The sequence below is a fragment of the Diadema antillarum genome, unplaced genomic scaffold, assembly GCF_040938485.1.
Source record: "Diadema antillarum isolate AM-2024a unplaced genomic scaffold, OU_Dant_1.0 scf00000075, whole genome shotgun sequence".
Lineage (NCBI taxonomy): Eukaryota > Metazoa > Echinodermata > Echinoidea > Diadematoida > Diadematidae > Diadema > Diadema antillarum.
This window is the reverse complement of record NW_027270964.1, coordinates 1402346-1418809: the sequence shown is the minus strand read 5'-3', so window position 1 is coordinate 1418809 and position 16464 is coordinate 1402346. Positions and strand designations below refer to the sequence as shown.

Genomic DNA, 16464 nt, shown 5'->3' with positions numbered 1-16464 from the left:
ACAGGCTTTCATTCCTTGAATATGTAATTCTGCTGGTTTGGTGGTGGTGGATGTTTCCAGAGAAGTTTCTTAATCTAAACAAATATCCATATAAAGTTTGAGAGGAGACATATAAAGATTTAGAAAGAATTTATTGAATTATCTAGAATTCAGTTTCTGGAGTGTTTGCTAATCATGAAGCTGTTCAGGATTATTTACTTTTCTGACCTACAAGTTGTATTCGGCTAATTATTTTCAGAATTGTGAGAACATACTCAAACACACACCTAAATTACTTGATATCAATTTCAACAAACCTTCTTCAAGATTCTAATGCAGATGAGGGATTTCACATGGGCATCATATCATCAATATTGCTAAAATACAGGGTACTCCGTAAAACGATTACGGTTATAGTAAGATTTGGTCACAAGAAAGTAAAAACTAACATCTGTGGTGAAAAATTCCCTTCAGTTATTACAAAATTTTGATACAATTGACTCCCGTTAATAACGAAGTACTTGGGACCCGGCAGTTTTCTTTCGATACATCAAAATTTCATTATATCCGAACAAATAAACAATAATAACATGAAAGAGATAATGTTGGGGCCTGAATTTTAGTTTGTTGTAACCAGAATTTTTGTTACAATTATGTTCATTATAATGGGAAAGGTACTGTATAATGAAAGAAAACTACCGGTCCTGTGGACTCTGTTATTACAGGAATCACCTGTACAAAGGAAGACACATGTGGTATGGCTGTCACAACATTATGCCCTGCAGTTATTGTATGGAATGAATTAAAAAACAATAAAACAACAATGATATTACATATTACAGTACTCTCCGCATAATCGGGTAGGCTCGAGCAGAGCGTTTTCTTACCCGATTAAGCGGAGTACCCGATTAACAGAAGAACACGTCTCATTCACAATTGACACACACAATGTGTATGTACAATGCATTGTACACTGCACCAAACATCTACCACCGTATGCTTAACACGCAAGCTTGCAAGGCACATTATACATACCTTACACTTGCTCATTACAGTTACGAGCAATAATTTAATGTGGACAATGTGTCTTCAGAAAACTTTGTCGTTTAACTATGGACTCCTCGCTAACACACAGGCGTTTTCCGAAATGAACGCGTCTGTGTGCATTAGTCACTGTAGAACGTCGGATTACTTTTCAAGAAGTGACTGAGGGAAAAGCAAAATTTTGGAGCTGGAGCATGGCCAGATTTTCGTTGCAAACATCTCGTATTGTGAATTTTGTTGCGGAGCAAGGGAGGAGCGCAAGTGTGTTCAACTCAATGCCATGTCTGTCCATGCAATTGTGAGTGCCAGCTACCACGGCTACATGTGTAATGTTCGTTTACATGTGGCAAGTCGGTACTGGTACATGTGTTTTCATGTTTAATCACTCCCCAAATGATCGGTCTTCTCTTTGCAAATTAAACGGAGAATGCGATTAGCCGTGGAAATTTTGACATTGATGATTTCTTTGAAGTGTTATATCTGCGATAATAGGTGGGTAGAAATTCAATTAGAAGAATTTTTTTTACCCATTTATGCGGAGAGGCAACCCAATCATCAGGTAATTTTAATGTGCATTGGAACTGATTTTGACATTACTACCCAATTAAACGGAGTACCCGTTTAAGCAGATACCCGATTACGCGGAGAGTACTCTGTATTGACTTTACAAGAATTTCATTAGAATTACAATATGAATTTAAGAATTGATGGTTTACACAGCAATTTATGCACTAATATTGCAGCATATATTGACAAATGACAAGTGCTGAAATTCAAAAAATGACTTGGGAATTGAGTGTAACATTGTAATGATAAAATCCTGTAATAAAATGTTATAGCACCAACTGTAATTCTGTCCCACACAGAAATTCATACATTCACAACATGTGATGTACCATAAGGAGCTTTGAATATACCTACATTTCCACAAATTCAGTAGGGAATAAAAGCAAGCAAACTGAAAGGGAAATACTCTGCCTAGTTAAAACAGTGTGGGAATGCTCTAATGTCAACCACCAGATATATTATAAAACCAGAAACTTTTGCAAATTTCACAAGGAGTCCAATATTTGCGAAAGTAAAATACATGTGAAGGGATTGTCTACACAATGCATTGAATTCCAGTGGCAATTTGCGAAAGTTTCATGCTGTGAAAAAGGCCATCAGCTCCAATTCAAGTAAGTTTCCTGCCACAAACATTACTGGTTTTACAGTCTACTGGTGTATTCCCCCATCACTCACACCGCCAGAAATTCAAGACAGAACAGCTGTCTTCACAGTTTGAAAATATAGAATCAGAAGTTGAAAGGTCAGGTATAGCATTCTTTTGACCATTATTATTATTTTTTTTTTTTGTCATTACAATTTTGCCCTGATTTTGGAAATAAATAAAAGCAACATGCGCTCCAAAAGTTCATCAAAACATAATAAAATATTAAAAACATATATCGGAAATTTATTTAAAAAGAACATGTCGGAAGATTCATTTCATATCAAAAGACAAAAGGTAATTCATACACTACTTTGACAAACAACTAGCATCCTCCGATGGTTATTTCTCAGAGTTGTTTATGTTGTGATTCAGTTGAAGTATTTAGATCCATCTATCCTTCATTACAAGTCTGATTAATCTAATGGATAGCGTTTAACAATGGAATTTATTCTTACAATCTCAAAATTAGCCAAAACAATGATGCAGATCTCTTAAAGAACTTTTCTATAAAAAGAGGAGGATGAAATGGTACAACATGGTCGTGGCAAGCCAAAAGGGGTGACTTATGAGGAATTTTTTGTTGTTTTTTGTAATAGAAACATTGCATATCATTTACCCAAACAGATGGAGGCAACTTCTATTGCAGGCTTTACCTACTGCCAGTACACGGTACATCTGACCACACGTATCAAAACAGCAATTGGAACTCTACAACGAAGGCTCAAATATCACTTGACACGTGGCTGCTGCTGTCATTTTTTTGACCACATGTCTTTTGAAACCCAGAGGAGAGTTAACCACCTCACTCCCAATTGTCTGAATTTGCATGTAAACACTGGGGGTCCATCTGATTTCTAGGAAGCAGTGGTCTAAAGACGCAAGGCACACACAAAGCTTACGGGAGTATCCTTGTGGTTGGATAGGGCAGGTTGAAGAGTCGTTCCAGTTGTGATGTATAGCACCAGTTCACAGGTTCAAAACCACATGTATTGTCCGGGGCGGTTAAATGTTTTCTTCGCAGTTCGCGCCCTGCATCGCGGTCATTGATTGCGAGAATCAAGTGCGTACCTCACGTCGTCCTGACTAACGTTGAGGCGTACCCGCTGTCCCAAACTCATTGGTGCTTGCCTCCAGAAGTAGCAGCCTCGTGGAGGCCAGCCGTTTGCACACACCCCAGACGTCGGACACGGTTGGTGGCTGCAAGCCTGTATGGTATTGGTAAAGAGAAAATAACAAGAGAGTCACATCTATCCATACTAATATGTTAGGAAGCTTGTTTGATAAAAGTATTAATGACTGACCTTAATGATCTTCACTAGAGCCTATCATCTTCATATCAACTTTCACATGTTTCTAAATTAATTTATTTTTTCAGCCTTATAAGTTCTTTCTTTGTGAGTGCAGAAATATGGGTGCATGTTGACTCACCTATATACAAATTTAAGGTCAGTTTACACTATTATTTGTAATCTTTCATTCACAACACATCCATGGCATTCCCTGTATATATCACACTTGTTCATGACAATGTAGATACAAGTGTACAACAGTGGAAAAATGAAAAGATACAGTTAATCTTAGGCTTTGTATAAGCTTACCCTCTATTCTGCAGAGAGATACATGTTGCTGTAGAATCTGTAGAGAGAAGAAAAGATAAGAGACCGGTTTAAGATGGCATGTGTTAGAAATTACCTAATTACCCAATCACTTGTCTTTACACCAATAACGGGGGCCAACTTGTCCAGTTCAACAATGAAGAATATCATATCTGTTTTGGCATTGCTGCAAAAGTAAAAAATAAAATAAATTCCAGGCCATGGATATTGTCATGAACAGGATGTAATCATCTGTACAACTGATGAATAAATTGTAACTGTGCCTTTTGAATATCATTCTGATCATAACAGATTTCTTACTATTGTCAAGGAATTGGCTCAGCAAATTTAGATGGAGTTGCTCCATGGCACTGTGTCAAAATATACCACATTATTAAAACAGACTTTGACCAATGAAAGACATTGTTATTGGATGACTGGCATATAAAATATTGAATAAAAACATGCTTTCAAGTAGATAAACACACTTCATCAACATTACAATAACATGTCCTACCTCAACAAGAGATAAAATAATGTAATAGCATGCAAACAAACAGTCAATCCTATGCACTACCTCAGCAGCATGTTGTAATTTATTGTACAATGATCAAGTATTTTGTCTCACAACAATATGCCAAATCACCTCAGCAAAAGTGGCCTCTTCCAAGCCGGACTGTCTGAATTCTGAGATAACTGCACGCAAGAAGATCTGCTCCTGTTCAGAATGCCAGCCTGTGATATACAAGGAAGATGTTGGGTAGAAAAGTTGTAAAGATTGTAAAATTGAACTTCATTTTGTGAACCACAAACTCTTCTTAGGCCCCACAGCACAAAATCTAGAAATCTGTCAGTCATACCATATCATAATCACAACAATCAGTTCAATAGCACTATCCATCATAGAGGTACATCCATCAATTAAACTATCATTTCTGATTGGTCAATTTACAAAAGGAATGGATAAATACTGTGTGATGTCCACCCATTGCTATGCAGTCTCATTACCACAGAACTGAATTAGTGATTCCCTCTATCGATCCAATACATTATTATACAGTGGCGGTTGTAGGATTTGCAGAGTGAATGAGCAGATTTTCAGATATCTATACCAAGGCATCACAGTGTCTGTGTTTGCTAGCACTGTTAAGCCTTTATCACAACGTTGGATTTCAAGCCTGCAATGTGTGATCAGTAGCCTGTCATCATGTATTTTGCCTTACATGCAACTGGGTTTATTTTTAAATATCAGACAGCCTTTCACTAGGTAACTCATTTCATATATTCAAAAATTTCCATCACATGTACCTTAAAACATAATTTGTCATACACATGACATGTTGCACATGCCATACAGAGATATTGCCTACTATTGCAACTATTGTATGGCACCGGCTTCAAGAAAGGGGAATAGTCTGGCTTCATCATGGCATCAACAGATGGCGCTATTTCACAAACAGAATTTGTCAGGTTGCCTAATGCATCATTTAAATTTGCAGGGTAAGTGAAAGCACCTCACAGCTGCCACCAATACACAAGGCGTGTTAGGTGTAGTGCTATTTAAGCCGGATTTGGCCAACAGATGGCAACATGAGTATACAAGAATATTGCAATCATTTAACCCTTTGCACGCCAGATTTATTACCTGTCCATAGGTTCGAAAGTGAAATATGTGCACATTTGATTCATTGGCACAGAGGGAAGGGTTGATTGGTTTTAGTAAGGTTCTGCATTTGAGCAAAATATGTGAAGTTGGCAAATCATCATCTATTGAGTCGGGTGTGCAAACGTCACACACACACAGCGTTAACCCTTCCAGGACCACCAACCTTAAATCCTGTTACCCATAGGATTGAAGGAGTTGAAGGGGGTCAAACCTCACCTCATGGCCATGATTTTGGGAGAGCAGAACATCTCGGTGACCGCTGCGTTGACCTGGGCCATCCCAACCACCGCCTTCTTTTTGTCCTTCCCAGCAGCGACCTCCGCAATCTCCGTTGCCCGGCGACAGATGTCCAGGGCCCGCCTGGCATCACCAGAGATGGCAGCCACCTGTCAGGAAGATAAAGAATAGACAACATGAAGTTTAGTTACGTGCATGTCCACTGGTTAATCACGGTAATGTTGCAGCTCCACTGCTTTTGCAATATATAATGTGTCTGTGCTTTATATTCCCTGGGGTGACAAGTTCTCCTATTTCAAAATAATGAAGTCTGAATTCTTGCAAACTTTTTAACATATCGCGAGTGATCCTCATCGGATCTTGTCTAACACTGACCTGATAGTTAACCAACGAAGTTGAATTCATCAGACTCTGACCTGATACACTTCTTTGGGTGGCCAGAAACAACAAACTGATTTTAAAAAGAGGAAAAAAAATCTCTGTGGAACAGGGGTATTACTGTATAAGTGGTTATTTTCGCGAATTTCGCAAATCACAGTTGGATCGCGAATTTAAAAACACGTGAAAATGTCGCCATACACTAGAGTAACAATACATGCAAGATAGCATTGGTGTCAATTCGCGAAATCAACATCTCGCGAAAATGTCTCTCACCCTCTAATTCGCGAAAATATCTGTACGCAAAAATAACAGCTTATACAGTATCCAAAACAACCTTTCAGAGTCAGTTGGAGCAAATATCCTCACCTTTCTGGCTGCCAGCTGAACAGCATCGGGCTGGAAGGCATCTATTCCTCTCAGACGACTCTCAACGATCTCCTGCAGCTGCTTGTAGGTGTAAGGCTGGAATGTCATCCTGGTTAGACCCTAGGGATTTACAAGACAGGCCAGCTTTGAAATTAATGGGTGCCTAGTTTCAAGTTTTTTCCTCTACCTTCAACATAATCAAGAACACAATACATACAATATGAACAAAAGGAAAGAGATACTAACATAAGAAGTCAAAACACAGGATACATTGTACTTTGGATGAGAAGTAAAGAAGTGAATCATTTGAGTGTCAAATAATGGGGGGGGGGTGTGGCTCCATATAGTGGCCTAAGGCCAACAAAATGCATGTTGAGTATTCAAATGTTCAGAAGAATGCAGACAAAAATGTCAACCATAATTTGTATCATTATATATTGATATGAGTGTAGTTGTCCAATTTGGCAGTGAAAAAGAGTTTACTCTGTGAATTGAATGTGGTTCACATTTAGACCATTTACATAAGTACCCACTTTTAACTTTATGTTACATGAGTGTATAATATTGGTAAAGTAAGAGAAGCTTTTCAGAAATATATTTGGATATCAGTTCTCATGAAGATGATGTCATCCTTGTAAAACTACAATTTCATTTTTTAAAGCGATGTACTCAATTCACAAAGGATGTGATGAATTCAAAGAATTTAGGTGCATTCTTTAAAAATGTCATCCTAGTAAAACTACAATTTCATTTTTGTACAGGGATGTACTCAATTCACAGGATTTACTGAATTCAAAGAATTCAGGAGTAAACTTTACTGGTTGCAATCTTTACTGGTTGACTCCATATATAATAGCCTGAAGATTTTATGGGTCTAACTAGAAACATCATGCCCTCTGACTCTTGCCAACAAGACGGCTACCGGTATTACCTTGTGAGCATGGCAGCAGACAACAACATACAAAATAATGACACTCAGTAAAGTTCTCACCAGTCTACTGGCGACTCTGTTCATCATGATGCGCTCTGGGAGGTCCATGGTGTTTGCTATGGCGACGACGATGAGCTGGGCGTTGGGTCTCGTTGGCCAATCAAAGATGCTGTAGAGAACGCCTTGCTTTCTGGTCCACAGTAGATCAAGCTGGTGATGTAAATACCACAACAACAAGCAGACTTAGTTACATTACTCGTCCCAACTTTGATTACCTCCAAGATCCTGGATGTCAGTGGGACTTCATATTTGAAGAATTGAAAATGAAAAAAAAAAAAAATTAAAGAAGATAAAAAACTGTATTTGCCAATGGTAAAGAATCCTTCAGAAAACTCACAAAAATTCCTGGACTTATGCAGACAGACAGTGATCCAGGACACTACCAAAATCCAATCATCTGTTCCTTGTGTCATTATCAACTTCTCCTGAAAATTTCGTCTAAATCTGTTCATAACTTTGTGAGTTATTTTTCAAACAGACAGACAGATGAACCAACGCCTGCAAAAACATAACCTCCTTGGAGGAGGTGATAACCCTCATTTTTTTAGTTATAAAGCTTGAGGAAGGCTTGCAAAGTACACATATGATGCCACACTGCAAGGTTGCTAATGAGCATTAAAAAGGTACTTGATTCTTGATTATGATATATGCACATAAGTGAGGGTGATAGTAACAAGGTCCTCTGTTTATTGACCCACAGTGGCTCCCTATACCTCCCCAAGTGTTACATTTGGTCATCCAGAAAGCCCTACAGTTGTTATCAGTTCAACATTGCCAGATTCCCATTCTCACAAGGATAATTTCACCAGGTGGGAGTCATGCAAAATCAGATCATCTGGGAATTGAACCAAGAACCCCTCCCCCTTCTAATGATGCAACCATGCAAATCACACAGCTGATATGTCTCCCAGTGCTCAAGATACAACCCTGTAGCTCACCTCATCTACCACAAGAACAGTAGGCACTCTGCTGGCTTTGTTGGAGCTGAACAGTTTGTCCAGGAGTGTAGCAGCGTGTTCGGGAGTGGCCTTCTTGCCTGTCAGGCTCTGGAGAGTAAACCAAACAATGTCAGACATTAAGGTAAAACATTACGTTTATACATGAAAAGTTTTATCGCAAAACGAGCTAACTTCATTCTTGCTGAGTTAAAATATTTGTGATCAAAGCTGCTAAAAAGACACGAGAAACTGATAAGAAAATGTCGGATATTTTTAATCATAACTTCTAGAATATTCCTTGTTATGTCAAAAAAAAATGAGGCATTACTGGAAAGGTTTCATTTTGTTCTATCTAATGATGGACTTATTTTGAAATGTTTAAAAATGGCGCTTAGCTCATTTTGCAATAAAACTCTTCACATACTGTATATGTATTTCAACAAGTACATGTGTCTTTATGTATGGATAAATTTACAAGCTTGCATCAGTGTAATTCTCAATTTAAACCCACAAGAAGTAATGCCCTTTCAGTAAAGAGTACAATCATATGTAGATTGGTTTCTGATAGCTCTTCAAAAGAGTCACAAAAATACTTTTGTGATGGATAGGACATTGTTTCTATTGCAAATGTGTATAACAACTCAGATATAAAACAGTGTATATGTGTATATAAATTATGCCAATGTTTGGTTTCTTTTCCTAATAGCATCATCCTTGTGATTTATCTTTCTCAAAATTACACCTGGAAACCAGAATAAACACAACAGCATCCCCCTGGTCTCCCCCCTCCCCTCCCCCACCCCCCCCCCCCCCCAAAAAAAAAAAAAAATCTGGAAACACCTGACTTACAGGAAAAATAAATAGCCAAGGAAACATTAAACTAACCTTGATGATTTCAACGTAAGCCTGGTGAGGGGAGGTCAGTCTCATGCCGTTGATCTCGACACATTTAAACTTGGGCACGTCGTCTGCTTTTTCGTCTTTCCTGAGCCAGTGTAAGACCTCCATGACGGTGGCAGTTTTCCCTGTGCCTGGCACTCCTGAGATGTACATACATCTGGTGGGGGGTGGTAGAGGTGGTGGAGGTGGAGGTGGAGGAAGAGGAGAAGGTGGAAGAGGGGGAGGGGGGAGAGGAGGAGGAGGAGGAGGAGGAGGAGGAGGAGGAGGAGGAGGAGGAGGAGGAGGAGGAGGAGGAGGAGGAAGAGGAGGAGGAGGAGGAGGAGGAGGAGGAGGAGGAAGAAAAGGAGAAGGAGGGGGAGAAGGAGGAGGAGAAGGAGGAGGAGCAGGAGGAAGAGAAGGAGGAAGAGGAGGAGGAGGAGGAGGAAGAGGAGGAGGAGGAGGAGGAGGAGGAGGAGGAGGGGGGGGGGGGGGGAGGAGGAGAAGGAGGAGGAGGAGAAAGAGGAGGAGGAAGAGGAAGAGTTAGAACCAATATATAGCAAAACTCTACACAAACAAACAAGGCAAACAAACAGCTGCAGAAAAATTCCTGTAAACATCGCTAAAGCTGGAATTGAGATTGGTCTAAGAACACAACTCTGTCACTGAATGTTAACCACTATCACAGTAATGTTTCTGGGCCAGAGGGATAATTTGCTGTATTTGTAAGTCTGAAGATGACAGGCAATGAGGACATCTCTGAATGATTAGCGTAACGAACAGCATTCATCATGTCAACAAAAATCTCCGGCCAACATTTCCTTGCTCACGACATTAGATCTTCTGCAAATTCACTGTAAGAACAACTGAAACAGAAGGAGCATGTGGTCTGAATATAAATGATCTTTGCATATTGATTATAATGTTTCTGAACAGAAGTTAACCAACACACTATAATCATTATCAGCCTCACAGAGTATATTCAGTACATCTGAAATGCCACTCAGGGATTAAAGATTCAATGCAAAAGTCAATCATTTGCCGTAATAGCACTGATCGTTTTGATGTGCTGCTTCTCACATAGTCCCACATATTGACATCCTTGCAGGAAAAACATTTTGCAGCTGTGAGAGTGCAAGAGCTCATTAACCAACTTACCCCCCAGTGCCATCCAGCAACTTGCTCTTCACAAAGGCATAAATGTCTGCAAACTCTTGATCCCGACACGGCAGACTGTCCGGCACAGCTGAAACATGTAACCTACAGGACATAGACATCAAAATCATTATAAGTTATTTTGTAATAATGGATTGTCACAGCACAGAATTTGACCGAACCATCTAATAAAGCACATCCTGTTCATGAAACAAACTAGATATATCCATTGAAAACAATGGGAGTGAAAGTTTCATTTACACTGAAATTTGTTGTTCAAAGACACAATTTCTGACAGGTATGGTGGTCACCCAAAAAGGCCCAAGTACATCATCTGCCCTAAGACAGATAGAGGTACTAGTACCTACCGAACCCTAGCATGTTCCAGAGGTCTTGAGGGAGTCTTGCAAGGCGTGGCTCTGCTGTGAATCCCCGGTGTGGCATCTTTCCTGGAAAACTTCCTCTTCCTACCAACCTAGTGCAGTAACATGAGAGGAGCATGATAACAACTTTACAATCAAATACACAAAACAGCATACAAATCATAGTACACAACAACAAAAGGTTAAAACTTTTCCAAAATTTGTTTTTCACACTGTGCCACTTTCAGTGCATTTCAATTGTTTCGACTTTAACCAAAGAGAATATTCATGCATGTATATTAATACTCTAGGAAAACATTGGCATGTTCTTATTTTCGTTTTTTTTTCTTGGTAAAGTAGAGCATGAAATTTGCATAAATTTGTACATAAAAAAAAAGTCATGGTCACAGTACTTTGATAAAGTGGAGTATTGTTGAGATTGAGAGCTCAAAACTTCATCTGTCCTCAAGGTGGCTTTGTTCTTATAATGCAACTTCAGATGACATAAAAACTAAATACTGCTTCATGAAATCAAGTCAGGCCAGTATGTACATCATGATTTGGATAACAAGATATTGTACTGAATAGCACTGATAGTAGTGATTATTTTCAGAGCTGTTTATGCATTACAGTACGTGCTGGGTTTCCAGCTTTGCTAACCTGCGCCTTGGGTGTCGCCTCTTGAGAAGCTGACATCTTTCTCCTCTTCAGTGTGAGTTTGATGTCATAATCATCGTCATCATCATCATCCTCATCACTGGGATCTTCATCCTCCTTTGGCTCAAACGTCAACTTCCTTCTCCGTGGAGTAGACTTATTAGTGTCCTTCGGTATTGGAACTGACTTCATGCAACTTTTCGTTTTCCTTGTCGACGCCCCCCTGGACAATCTACTTCCCCTGCCACCGACCGTCTGGGGAACTTGGCTGACTCTGGTCTTTTTCTGGATGGGCGTGGAAGGCAAGGTCAGTTTGCTTTTCTTGGACGTGGATTTGCTGTGTCCCCTACTCAATTCGGTAATGCTGTCCCTGCTCGGTGTCTTCAGTTGGGTAAGTCGCCCGCTCGCCCCCCTTCCACAGGGTTTCTTGTCCCTTTCCTCTAGCATCGCTGCTTTTGATAGGCGGGGCTTGAGGAGGGAGAGGTTCACCCTTGTGTTTGGCATGAGCAGTCTCTTTTGGGCGCTCCCCTCCACCACCTTCTTGGGAGGCCTCCCCCTTGGCCTCTTTTGGGAGCTCCCCTCCGCCACCTTCTTGGGAGGCCTCCCCCTTGGCCTCGGGGTGGGGGTTCCCTTCTGAGTCTTGGGCTGTCTCCATGGCGATGCATCATCATCAGATGAGAACATCTCCCAGATCTCCTCTGGAGAGAAAATCTGGTTGCGTCTAGCAGGAAAGCTCCCTGAGAAAATGATGGTGTTACATGTAGTGTCAGTGGACATGAAAAGAGATTTTGTATTGTATAGATATCATTTTTTTCTTCATCACAAATGCTATTTCTTTGATTCTATATTCTTGCTCTCTCTCTTAGTCTTAACGAACTATATTTATAAGCATCTTGAATCTATTCTTCCTATGCATACATGTAATTCTATTTGTTTAGAAAACAAGCAATAACTTGTGGATTTCAAAAAAAAAATGACAAACAGTGTGGTGTGCAAAATTATTGCATCATGAATGAATCATCAATTATCAGTAATGATAGGATCCAATTAGTATTCATATTTGCCAATGTCAAAGCACGGGTGTGTATGCAGCATTATCCTACAAAAGAAAGCAAGCCAACCAACAGAAGAGGATGTACTTGTACAGTATCTCCATGATTTCAAAGAGGTCTTACCCATGTCCTTGGGTTTAGCGTTCTCCTTTCCACGTTTTTTCTCCCTCTGTGGCTTCACTACCTCTTCTTCTTCTTCCTCCTCCTCCTCCTCTTCCTCCTCATCATCCTCTCCATCTTCAGACTGCTCCGCCTCTTCTTCAACTTCTTCCTCAGCCTCAGATTCCGATTCCGATTCCGGTTGTATCAGAGGTGTGAGAGTGTTCCCCACTATGCTGTAGCGCACAAAGAAGACCTCTGGTCCTCGCCTCTCCTTCCTGGTCTGTGAAACGCAATCAACAGCTTCCTCTTCCACCTAGAAAGGACAGGGATAAAAGCAGAAAAGACCAAACTTATTTTCAAAAACAAGACATGGGTGTTCTCAGTGTTGAGGCTGTGTTATGCCACACGTGGCAGCCAACACTTGCCATCTCAGCTTCTGTACATCAGGAATACTACTCTTGGTGCTCTTGCTCGTACTTCACACCAAACTCTGAGGTGATTGCTGAAATACAAAGTAATAATCTCTCAAATCTGAAATTCAAGAACCATTGGAGCTGATTACATTCCATCTCCCCTTTTGAGAATGATAAATGATAACCGGAACTTGGTTTGCAGTAACTTCGTAGAATGATGCTGTTTGTCAGTGCAAACTTAATTTTTGCCTACCAAACATTTTCCAGTGATGGTCTCGGCATCTATCTCCACTGAGGTGAGGCCTCCTTTGGAAACCTGGTACTCAAAGATCTCTTGCGGATGGATGCCGGGCAGCTTCTTGGCTATGTTGGCTGGGAGCTCAGATGGACGCATGTACCACTGCACCCTGGCTCGTCGTGGGTCATCTGTATGCTCCTGCCCTGGAAATCATTTTTTTTTTTTAAATAAGAAAAGGAAATGAAGAGAGATTGAAAAGGGTGTAGCAAACTGTTGGTGAAAGGACTAATTCAAAGATTTGTAAATTTGTCCTCCCACAATACACCAAAATATTGTGTTTGTGAATCATATATCCCCAGTTAACTGTACATGCCTTGTGTCAGTTTTAACCATGTATATGAGGTATGAGATGCAAACATTAAAAGAGCATGATTCTGCTTTGAATACAGCAAAGTTGTCATTTTCATTTTCTTTTAATTTATGACTGCCTTTATTTCAAAGCTTTCTTGGTACCTATTTCATGTAGTCACTCTTTTCTTCAATCATTCATTCATTCAATTTGTATTACCTATCACTTGCTTCTTTTTTTTCTTGCTAATACTACAAGCATTTTTCCTCTCAAGTTGTCCCACAAGCTACTCCGTACTACTAGTACCACTATCATCATACCGTGATTTTCCATTCTTACCATTGTCAAAAAGGTCCTCCACTCGAGCAATAAACGACTCTTCATCCTCCCCTTCCACAAAGACATGATCACCAACTTTAATTGATCCCGTCTCAGGGAGATGGAAACCTCTGCAAAAGACAAACATGACGACAGAACACAGAAGGCTATGAATGGTTGGTACAGTATTCATCGCATAATCGGGACAGGTTGGGAGTAGCAAATACGGCCCCTTTAAGCGAGGTGCCCGATTTCGCGATGAGTACTCACCATACACTAACGGCATACGACATGTACATGTAGTGCACACACACACACACACACACACACACACATGCATACTGACGTACCGTACATGTACATGAATACACAACACGCTACCCCTCGGCGCGACCCTCCAGCTCTCCCTGCATTCTCGCAATGATGTAGAGTAATCGCAACCGGGTTCGATTCTTCTGTCAAACACGCGTGTACACGTAATCAATGTCAGCTCATAGTCTAGATTCATAAAACGTTACGTATTCGCACATACATTGAACCCTTCTCATCTTTCACGCTCTCCCTCCCACTCTCTCCCCCATTTCACTGAATACGTAACTGTTCATAGCCCTCATTTCAATCACGTAACTTTTGCCCAGTCACAACTGAGGAAGATTGTGACGTACACACAGATCACAGTGTACAGCTGTATTGAAAGTTGAAACCAAAGACAGTAGATAACAAGATACGAAGGCGCGCGATAACAATGGACTTTGCCCTCAGAGTGTATGACTGAGAGTAAACAACGCACACAGCCTGGGCTGTATGAGCGAGGCATGTTTTTTATTGGATGTGAGTCGAGTAGGAATTGCAAGCGAGCACATGGCTTTGCTTATGTAGGGGAGAAGAATGTTCGCGAAGGCATGTGCTTTGCAATGGCATGGATACTAATATACACGGCGCTTTCGTGGCTATGCATGTACATGTACTAGATGGACGGAGGTCAAAACACACCAATCCGAAGCTTGCTTTGTAAGTTTGTTGTAAACGACAACTGATACGGAATCTTTGAAATATTATTGTGGTATTTTGGTAGATTTTTTGTGTAAAATATTAACAAAATCAAAGATCGCTCGAAGAAAACTTGTCCCGTTTATCAGAGGTCCCCGCCCGATTATCCAGTGAAAATAACGTGCGTTGGAAATGTTTCTGGGAAGCGTATATCATTTAAGCGAGGATCCCGATTATCAGATGCCCGATTATGCGATGAATACTGTATTAACAACAGATGGAATATCAACTCTTTGACTTTGCTTCTCTCGCGTTTTTAACATTTGATAACTTCATAGTGATTCACACTTTGATGAAAAAGTATAGACCCTTAACCTTGAATGTTAGATTAAATTGTATACCGGTATGCCAAATATTTTGCAAGGTTCTTATTTTTATGATTTTTGTGAGTCGGGTTGTGTATATTCACAAATTTAGAAACATATAACTCTGATCCCAACATGACTGCACTGTGGATGCGTACATTTCTCAGCTCGTTACTGTAACCATTACTCCACAATTGTCTGACTTTGTGTGAATTTAAACCATTACGAAATTGTTGAGAAATCCTGGACATTCACAAAAATCAAGTATCAAAGATAAGGCATACAAACTTATGCTAATCTTTCAGTTTATTATAGACCAACGACAACTTTAGAGCAACTTTTCTATTACAATTAGTGCTGCCAGCTAAGCCACGTCTTTTTAAAACTAAAAAGTAACAATAGCATAATGTTACACTTGTTTATTCAAATAGAACTAACACTTAACAGTTACTAGTTAGTACGCTAACACTTGTTAGAGGTCTAGAACTTGTAACATGTATTGTTAGAAGTCTATGAGTTAGAAGTAGTACAAAGATAAAATTGTTAGTAAGTGTTCATGTTCCAAGTGAGATAATCGAGAAATCCAGTCAAATTGCTCGTCTAAAACTGCAACAATTTAATACGTATGCATAGACTGTCTGTATCACAACTTCACTACACCTCAACACTTGGTGGCCATTTTTAAATGCCCGACAGCGTGGCCTCGGAAAGTCGATAAACAAAAAGTTGACCGTGCCCGGCGTGCGTGTGTACTGCAATAATGAGAGCTTTCTAACGTTACTTACTCATAGTGTTGATTGCATCGGCGCTTAGTCTTGCCGTCACTTTTCGGTTTCCCAATCCATACAAAACCTTTCTTCTTCCTCATACGTTCAGTCCTGTCAGTACTCATATTCGCTTTAGAAATCTTTTATCCGTTTTAAAAGCTTCTAAAAGTTCTAATCTAACGTTAATTGGGTAATTGGTTCATATACGTCCGTGCGTGAGAGACCCAGCCAGCTGCTCTCATCACATCGATAGCAAAAAACGCTTCCCGGCAAACCTAGTACCTGTCAACAAAGTCGGTTTTCGCGGGAGGTCAATCACATGATTACATAGACGTGAAACCAGCAGATGCTATATTATTTTTGTTCTTTTTTTTTTCAACACCAATTGCAGAACCCATACATTGTATGCA

At 40.1% G+C, this 16464-nt stretch overlaps 1 pseudogene; it reads right to left on the bottom strand.

Annotated features, from left to right (window-relative positions):
- Positions 1–3276: 3276 nt before the first annotated feature.
- Positions 3277–16179, bottom strand: LOC139717468 (uncharacterized; annotated as a pseudogene).
- Positions 16180–16464: the final 285 nt, after the last annotated feature.